Source organism: Danio rerio, chromosome 4 (assembly GCF_052040795.2).
Source record: "Danio rerio strain M-AB ecotype USA chromosome 4, GRCz13ab, whole genome shotgun sequence".
NCBI classification, from domain to species: Eukaryota; Metazoa; Chordata; class Actinopteri; order Cypriniformes; family Danionidae; genus Danio; species Danio rerio.
Genome location: NC_141024.2, coordinates 42,454,320 through 42,462,779, shown reverse-complemented (window position 1 = coordinate 42,462,779; position 8,460 = coordinate 42,454,320). Strand labels below are relative to the sequence as shown.

The window sequence follows — 8,460 nt, the reverse complement described above, 5'->3', positions numbered from 1 at the left end:
TTATAAAAGTTTTTTGTATTGTATAAAATTATTTAATATATCTTTCATGATTTTTTCAGATTGAGAAGTGCCCATTGCAATCTCGTGGGCAGAGGACTTTGCTTGGAGGTGTGCTGAAATGCACATGTGGTTTTCACACTCAAAAGGTACATTTTTGAGTCAATATGTGTTTATTTTTATTTACTAGAATGCCTTTCCTTTTTCATGATTATATGTATTTTTGTGATTTATTTTCAGCAGAGTACTGCTTCTGCTGCTCCAGCACAAACGGTGCAACAACCTGCCCCTACTGTACCTGCTCAGGAGGTGATGGAGACGAGACAACTTGAGGCCCAGCCCCAGCCCCCGTCTACTCCATCAGTGGCATCAAAGATTTCACCGCAATTGTCAATGGTACATTTTTTAAAAAATCAAAAGAAATGACAATTTCAGTGTTTCAAGTGTTCAAGGTGTTCAAAGTTCAGTTCAAAGTTCAAACATAGGAGAGAAAAGAACAAAAAGCAATAAAAAAAGTTGAGGTGTTGCTAGAGACCTGCTTCTTTTCACACCTCTTGCACAGTGGGGGGTAGCAGACACTTGCTGATTGGTCGGTTTGAGTTTCTATGATTGGATTAAATTACATGGTCAGGTCATGGTCAGGGTCACAGTTTTTAAAGCTACATTTTAACCTCTTGTCTTCAGATAATGATACATAATAAACACTAATAGTAAATACTTTGTTTTGATTTTAAGTGTAAGCTAAAATTTGTACTTTTTCTAAACAACGAGTCTGAGGTATTATCTTGAAAAAGTGCTTATTTAAAAATATATATATATTATTTTTTTGCTACCACAGGTATGATAATATTTTTTCTTCTGGGAGAAAGTCTTATTTGTTTTATTTCGAATACATTTTTCAAGGTCAATATTATGAGCCTCTTTAAGCTTTTTTTTTTTTTTTTTTTTGGCATAGTCTACAAAACAAACCATCGTTATACAATAACTGGCCTAATTACCCTAACCTGCCTATTTAACCTAATTTACCTAGTTAAACCTTCAAATGTCACTTTAAGTGGTATAAAAGTGTCTTGAAGAATATCTAGTCAAATATTATTTACTGTCATCAGGGCAAAGATAAAATAAAACAGTTCTTAGGAATGAGTTATTAAAACTTTGATGTTTAAAAAAATGTGCTGAACAAATCTTCTCTCCATTAAACAGAAATTGGTGGAAAAAAATTAAAAAGCGGGCTAATAAATCAGACTTCAACTGTATATAACACATAGTGTGATGTTGTAATATACAATGTATGTTTTTGTTGAAATGCATGATGTAATAATAGTACAATAATACTGTATATAACATAATGCAATACTTTATTCCTTTGGTAGTAAAAAAAAAATATTTGTTTGCATATTGCTCCTTGATCCAGAAAACTATAATTTTAATCAAAGCCTAATGTGTCACATTTATTTGCAATGAACCAGTTGTCTAATTAAATCTATTCTAACTTATATCTTATTTCTACCTGTAAAAGTAGCAGAGGGTGGTAGTAAGAAACAGCTTGAACTCGAAACACTGTAGAGAAATCAAACTGATTGTACAACTGACATATAGAAAGATAGTTTCTAATTGCTTGAAATTTAATGTGATATACACTAATGTTCAAAAAAATTATTATTGTTAAAATATAAAAGCTTAATATTACTCATATTTTGCAAGAATTCTATTGTGTTTGATTTGCTCATAAATTAAGTAGATTTTATTTGATTTGAATTGTTTGAATAAATTATTCTTTATTTATTTAATTTGCCTATATTATTATTTCACATTATTCCAGTTTTTACTAAATATTTGATCAAATAAATGTAGCCTTGATAAACATAATTAAAACATAAAAAAAATACATTGAGCAGATCGCAAACCTTTGAAAAGTAGTGTACATTTTGCCATTGTGAACACAGTGTTTTTAATGAAATGCTTTTTGTCTTGCCCTTTTTGAGTTCACCAAACCAAGATTTTCCGAATCCCACATTGCTGCAGCAAAGCCAAATCTTAGTGTGGCTAGAAGACCATCACAGGCTGACGTCCAGCCCAGTTCAGCAGTGTGTAGTGCTTCTCAGAGATGTATAGTAACGAAGTAGAACTACTTCACTACTGTACTTAAGTACTAAAAGGCAGTATCTGTACTTTACTGGAGTGTTATTTTTTTCTCCTACTTCCACTTTTACTTAAGTACATATTTTCCATGAGTTTAATACTTTTACTCCGATAGATTTTTAATGTGATGCATCGTTACTCGTTACTAGGGGTGTCAAAATGATCGATATCAGTTCAGTAATAGGTCATAACCGGTGATTACGTGATGACGTCATTTATCTCCTATGCGCGATGTCGCAATACTATTGCGGAGGACGGAGGCGCGAGTGAAGGCGGCACACGAGCCGCTAATTTACTATAGGGAGAAATGTTGTAAAACTTCACCTCTGCCTCTCTCTTTCTCACTTTGGACATTTGACCCGCTGGCCTGTTTGTAAGGTAACTTTCCCTCTTTTCTTGGCTGTTAAAGCTGTCGATCCATCCAGACACGAGCGTGCCTGATGTTCAAGTTTTCTCCACTGTGTCTATTACCTGTGATAACCGGCTATTCTTCCCGCCATGGGTGAACAGCGCTTCTTTTCTAAAGCCCTTTCTGTTGAGCAGATGAAGATAATAACCAATCATCATAAGACCTCGCCTGTCAGCGCTCAAAAAGCAGGCGGTATAATATTGACATGAGTTTATTAGCTGTAAATGCTTGTGCTGTCTTCTGTGCACGAGTTTTGTTTGATACATTCAGAAAGAGTGCTTTCTTTAAGCAGGTCAAATTAAGAGTACAGTTCATATATGTGACTGCTGTATTAAAGAACAAAATTGTATTAAAAATAACCCTATAACTGTCACACCAAGACAAAAGCAATATATTTATGCAATATAAAAGCAATAAGTGCAAGACCAATTTAATTAAAAACATAATCAAAATTTAAAAAAAATAATACTAAACCATAGCCATAAGCCATAAAGTATTTTAGAGTTTCTTTTAACACAGTACTATACACACTTTCCTGTTTTTCTTTTTTCTTTTTTTTTTACAATAAAATCAAAATCAAGTGAATTAGTGCAACAGGATTTAGTTTGCTTGTTTAGTTTAGTTTCACGACTGCTTCCAGAAGACATAACTCCTGTTTATTGTGGTATTAACCAATCAAACTTCAAAACTACCAAAGTGTGAGTGTGTGTGAGTGAATAATGCATGTAAGAGAGAAACAGTGTGATTGTACCTGTGTGTGCGTCTGTGTGTGTGTAAGAGAGAGAGAGAGAGAGAGAGAGAGAGTGTGTGTGTATGAGAGTGTAAAAGAGTGTAATTTCGTGTTTGTGTGTGTGTGCGCCCATGTATATGTATAACAACATCGGTATTACACAGATGTTAGGAGGAGATGGTGAATTATGTGGACATTATGTATAAAATTCAATCACACTAAATATTTATTATTTTCAGAAAGTAAAACTACACATAATTTCCTGTAAGGGTTGGGTTTAGAGCATTCAAAAGTTTGTAGAGTATAAAAACAATTGTAACCTATGTAATGTCCCCACAATTCACAAAAGTGTGTGTGTGTGTGTGTGTGTGTGTGTGTGTGTGTGTGTGTGTGTGTGTGTGTGTGTGTGTGTGTGTGTGTGTGAGAGAGAGAGAGAGAGAGAGAGAGAGAGATAGAGTGAGAACTGTGCGTGAGAGTGTATGAATGTGTAAGAGAGTACATTTAGGTGTGTGTGTGTGTGTGTAAAAGAGAGAGAGAGAGAGAGTATGAATGAACATGCTGAATTATCTCATCAGTGAAGTGATTTTCTGGTAAAAGAGCCTGACAATGTGAATTCTTGTACCATAGAAATTATTTACAGAGAAAAACAGTATCGTAAGCCATGTTTCTTTTCATTCTGCTTAATCAAGTGCCCCAAAGATATTTAAAATAAACAAAACAATATGATGTCTTTTGACTGCCTTCTTTAATAACTACATTACACAATACTTGTACTTTTACTTTCAGTACTTGAGTAGTAAATTTTGAAATAAACTACTTGCAATACTTAAGTACAAAAAATGTTGAATACTTTTGTACTTCCACTTAAGTATGGTGCTTAAAGAGCACTTCTACTTCTACTCAAGTCACTTTTTGATAGAACACTTGTACTTTTACTTAAGTATGGGTCTCTAGTACTTTATACATCTCTGGTGCTTCTACACCAAGCACGGCTGTAAGTATTGTCATAATCCACATAGCTTTCTGAGAGAATTTGGTATAAGCATTTGTTTTACGTAAATTCGTATTTTTATTAAGTACAGTCACATTAAATCTCAATAAAACATCTCTGTAGTATTCTTTTAGTGCATAAAAACATATATATTAAAAATAAGCACCATTCTTTAAACTTTTTGTTCTGCATAGAAGCGCTGTGACAAAATTTTACAGTTTAGCAGCAATCATTCATTTCCAATGTATTTTATACATTAATGTTCAAATAAAGTAATGGTTGCAAAAAAATCTGATTAGTTAATGTTACTTATAGATATATATTTACAAAATGCACTTTGTTATACTGCTTGTTTGTACAGACACAGGACCTTCAAGTGTCTGCCCCCGTCCTCACATCCACTACGGCAGTGACCAGTTCCACAGAGCCGTCCGGCATTGTCTCAGTAAGTAATTTCAAATTTTCTGTCCAAAAAAAGGTAATTTGGTTTGCATATTTGCTGCCCCAGCTGAATTCACACAAAGTGGTTTTAAGACCAGCCAATTAAATTGACTTGATGTTAATTAACTAAGCTTGATATATGTATAAATGTTAACAAAATAAAGAGAGGAAAAAATAAAGCAAAGAATCACAAAAATTACGCCTTCTGCTGTTGATATTTTATGTTCACAGTAGTAAAAGAAAAGAAAATGGATGGAAAAGAAGTAGAAAGGAAAAAGAGAAATAACTGTATTGGAAAATACTTTTGCTTCTTTAAAGAAAATGTTTATTGGTGAAATTCTATTAATGATTTTTGGAATTGAAATACATAATAAGGTATTTAAAAACAATCACTTAAAATCAAAGGTATTTAGATTATAATCATGATAACATCATGTGAGGATACTCACTCAAATATGTAAGGTGCATTTACATTATCAGACTAAAGGTTTTATCTATTTTCCTTCACAGACTGCACCTTCTGGGTCATTGTCGCAAGCTCCATCAGCTGTTCCACTTCCGCGCCTTTGGGCTGAAACCTTGCCACCAGAGGACCACAAGTGGATTGCCAGCAGGCTTTTTAAAATGGGGTCCAAAGGAAAGCCAGAGCTTCGAGACAACCTCCAGCTCTGGTATTACCCTCCACAGCCTGCACTTACATACAATCAGGCTCCAGCTCCAGACAGATTTTTCTGTCATTCACTTTTGCTGTGGATGCCATACAAGCTGTGGAGGGTCAAAGTCCTTTGCCCTAATCCTGCATGTGGACAGCATCAGCTGACAGGTGGAGGTCTGCACAAAAGGGCACGGCAGGTTCTGGACATCGACAGGATGTACAACATGGTTACAGAAACCCTCATCTGTACCAAGTGCAAAGCCTCGCATGTGTCCTGGAGTCAGACTGTCTTGCAGCAGCTGGATCTTGGCCATCGCTCAGAGTTTTGGGTCATTCTCACACAGAAGTGAGTAATTGAACACCTTTATTCCTCGTGCAGTTGTTAACCTATCATCACAGATATATGAAAATACGTTACAAATATATATATATATATATATATATATATATATATATATATATATATATACACTGTTAGACCTTACCGGGGTTTTTTACAGTAGAATACTGGCAACACTGTTGCCAGCTACTCACTGTAAAAGTTCGGTTACAGTAAGTAACTGGCAACAGTGTTGCCAGTTAATTATTGTAACTGAACCATTACAGTGAGTGGCTGGCAACAGTGTTGCCAGTTATTTACTGTAACTGAACCAATACAGTGAGTAGCCGGCAACAGTGTTGCCAGTTAATTACTGTAATAGAGCAGCAGTGGTAACTAACTGGAAACTGTGTAGAGTTAATTACTGTATTGTAGTGTTACAAATTACAGCATTATACTGCATACACATTAATAGTATGTCATATATAGTTATTGTTGTGTTACTAAAATTAATCAGTATTCTTAGCTGTTATTTAAAAACAGAAGGCATAACATTTTTTCAGACAAATTTATTTTATTGTTTTGGCACCAAACAAATAAATAACAGAAAATGTTTAACAAAATTAAAAAATCAGCAGATATAAATATAGTCTTGTATATTACAGGTCTGCACAGTAAGGCTGCGGTCACACTAACGTTTAAGCATGCAATATTCTGTCATACGGCACTGCGAAGTGGAATTAAACAAAGCGAGTAGTGGAATTAAACAAAATAATTAGAAATTGGAAAAGCAAGCCAGAGAGGTCATGTTTTGATCTTTGATTGGTCTCAAGCAATCACATGATGTGATTTCGCATTCAGCGTTCTCCAAGCTTGAACTTTCCAATGCTGCGAATTATGAAATTTGTCGCATGAGCTATCATTCCAGGTCTGCAGTACTCACATGCGTATTAATGGAAGTCTATAGGGAGAAAAGTGCAGTGTGACCGGGACTTTAAGCTGTAACTCTAATTAAACACACCTGATCAAACTAATTAAGGCTTGTTAGAAATCTACAGGTAATGTTGAAGCAGGGTGGGAACTAAACTCTGCTGCCCTGCAGTTCTCCAGGAACTTGGAGTTTAACCCCATGGTATATAGCAGGGGTGCTCAATCTTGTTCCTGGAGATCTACGTTCCTGCAGATTTCAGTTGCTACCCATATCAAACACACCTGCCTGTAATTATCACGTGTTGTTCAGGTCCTAATTAATTGGTTTAGGTGTGTTTGATATGGATAGCAACTGAAATCTGCAGGAAGGTAGATCTCCAGGAACAGGATTAAGCACGCCTGGTATATAGCATACTTTTAAAACAACTGCCAACATTTATCACAATCACATATCCAATAAACACACACACACACACACACAAAGTGCTGCAGTGAAATGTGTTACTCTCTCCTCAATGCTGACCATGCAAAAAAAAAACAACTGAACAGCAAAAAACACAACATAATTATTTTAAATTTTAAAGTTTTAAATAATTAACAGCTCTGTCAAATCTCAAAAAGTTTAAAATAATTATAGAAAACAAAAATAAAGTTGGCAACACTGAAAAACCAAAGGATTCAATCTTTTATTGTTATAATTATCTCATGACAACAAACTTTTTTTATTGTTTCAAATATAAATTCATAGGTGGAAACACTGCTCTGAAAAATACTTGGCAACAAACTCACAACCTGGGACCGGACAGTGGAGCTTTTGTGTGTGGATGGCTATGTGTATCATGTTTTTGTGATTCCCTGTGATGATGTGCACATGTTACCTTACTGAGATGATGGAATTTAATTTTGGCTTAGTTGCCAGAAAGATACATACAACTGTTAGCATCTGTACATTATGGCAGTGTGCAATATCCAATAAATACATATACTTAAACAAAAGTAATGTAAGAAGTTATATGAGGAGAGGCTAACTAGCTAACAATGTAGCTTTCAAGTACACAGTTCAAGATAACAACAATATAACTTAAAACACAGCCTTATTTTATAAACCCTCAAAAACATTTGAACACATTTTACTTACTCATTTTAGATTCTTATTTAAAGCCTAAAACATCAGACTCCACATCTGAATTGATAGACAGAGAATAGAGCACACTCAGCAGTAAACAAATCAAACACCTGGCCAGCATTTTCTGAAAACTCTTTCTAACACCTTTGTGTTTAGAATAAGACGGACAGCCTGTGGGAGTGTGTGGTGATGCCTAAATCATTGTTTTTTACAGTTATTTACTGCACAATCTACAGAGTAACAGTGCAGTTATACTAATTAAACACACCTGATCAAACTAAATCTAAAGGTAGTGTGTTGAAGCAGGGCTGGAACTAAATTCTACTAGGCTGTGGCCTTCCAGGAGTTTGACACCCCTGGTACATAGCATATTTTCAAAGCAACTGCCTACATTTATCACAGTTATGCACATATCGTTTAATAAAAACAATAAAAATATACTATAATATAAACTTCATCCATAGAAAAAAATAGTAATAATAATCTGATTCTCATGTCGTTCCAAATCTGTAGTAATAATAAAAAACACAACAAATATCATGATTTATACATTTATTTAGGAAAACCTTTATACTGTTAATGGCACTTTTACTTGCCAGTTTTCCAGACAAATTCATTGAGTCTCTGCAAAAATGTATGGGAGTGTTGTTTAAGATATATATATATATATATATATATATATATATATATATATATATATATATATATATATATATATAT

At 34.3% G+C, this 8,460-nt stretch overlaps 1 long non-coding RNA gene across 1 annotated transcript in view; it reads right to left on the bottom strand.

The window, feature by feature from the left end:
* Positions 1-8,460, bottom strand: part of LOC148680839 (uncharacterized) — a 785,675-nt gene that overhangs the window by 338,056 nt on the left and 439,159 nt on the right. The gene's annotated exons all lie outside the window — the stretch shown is intronic.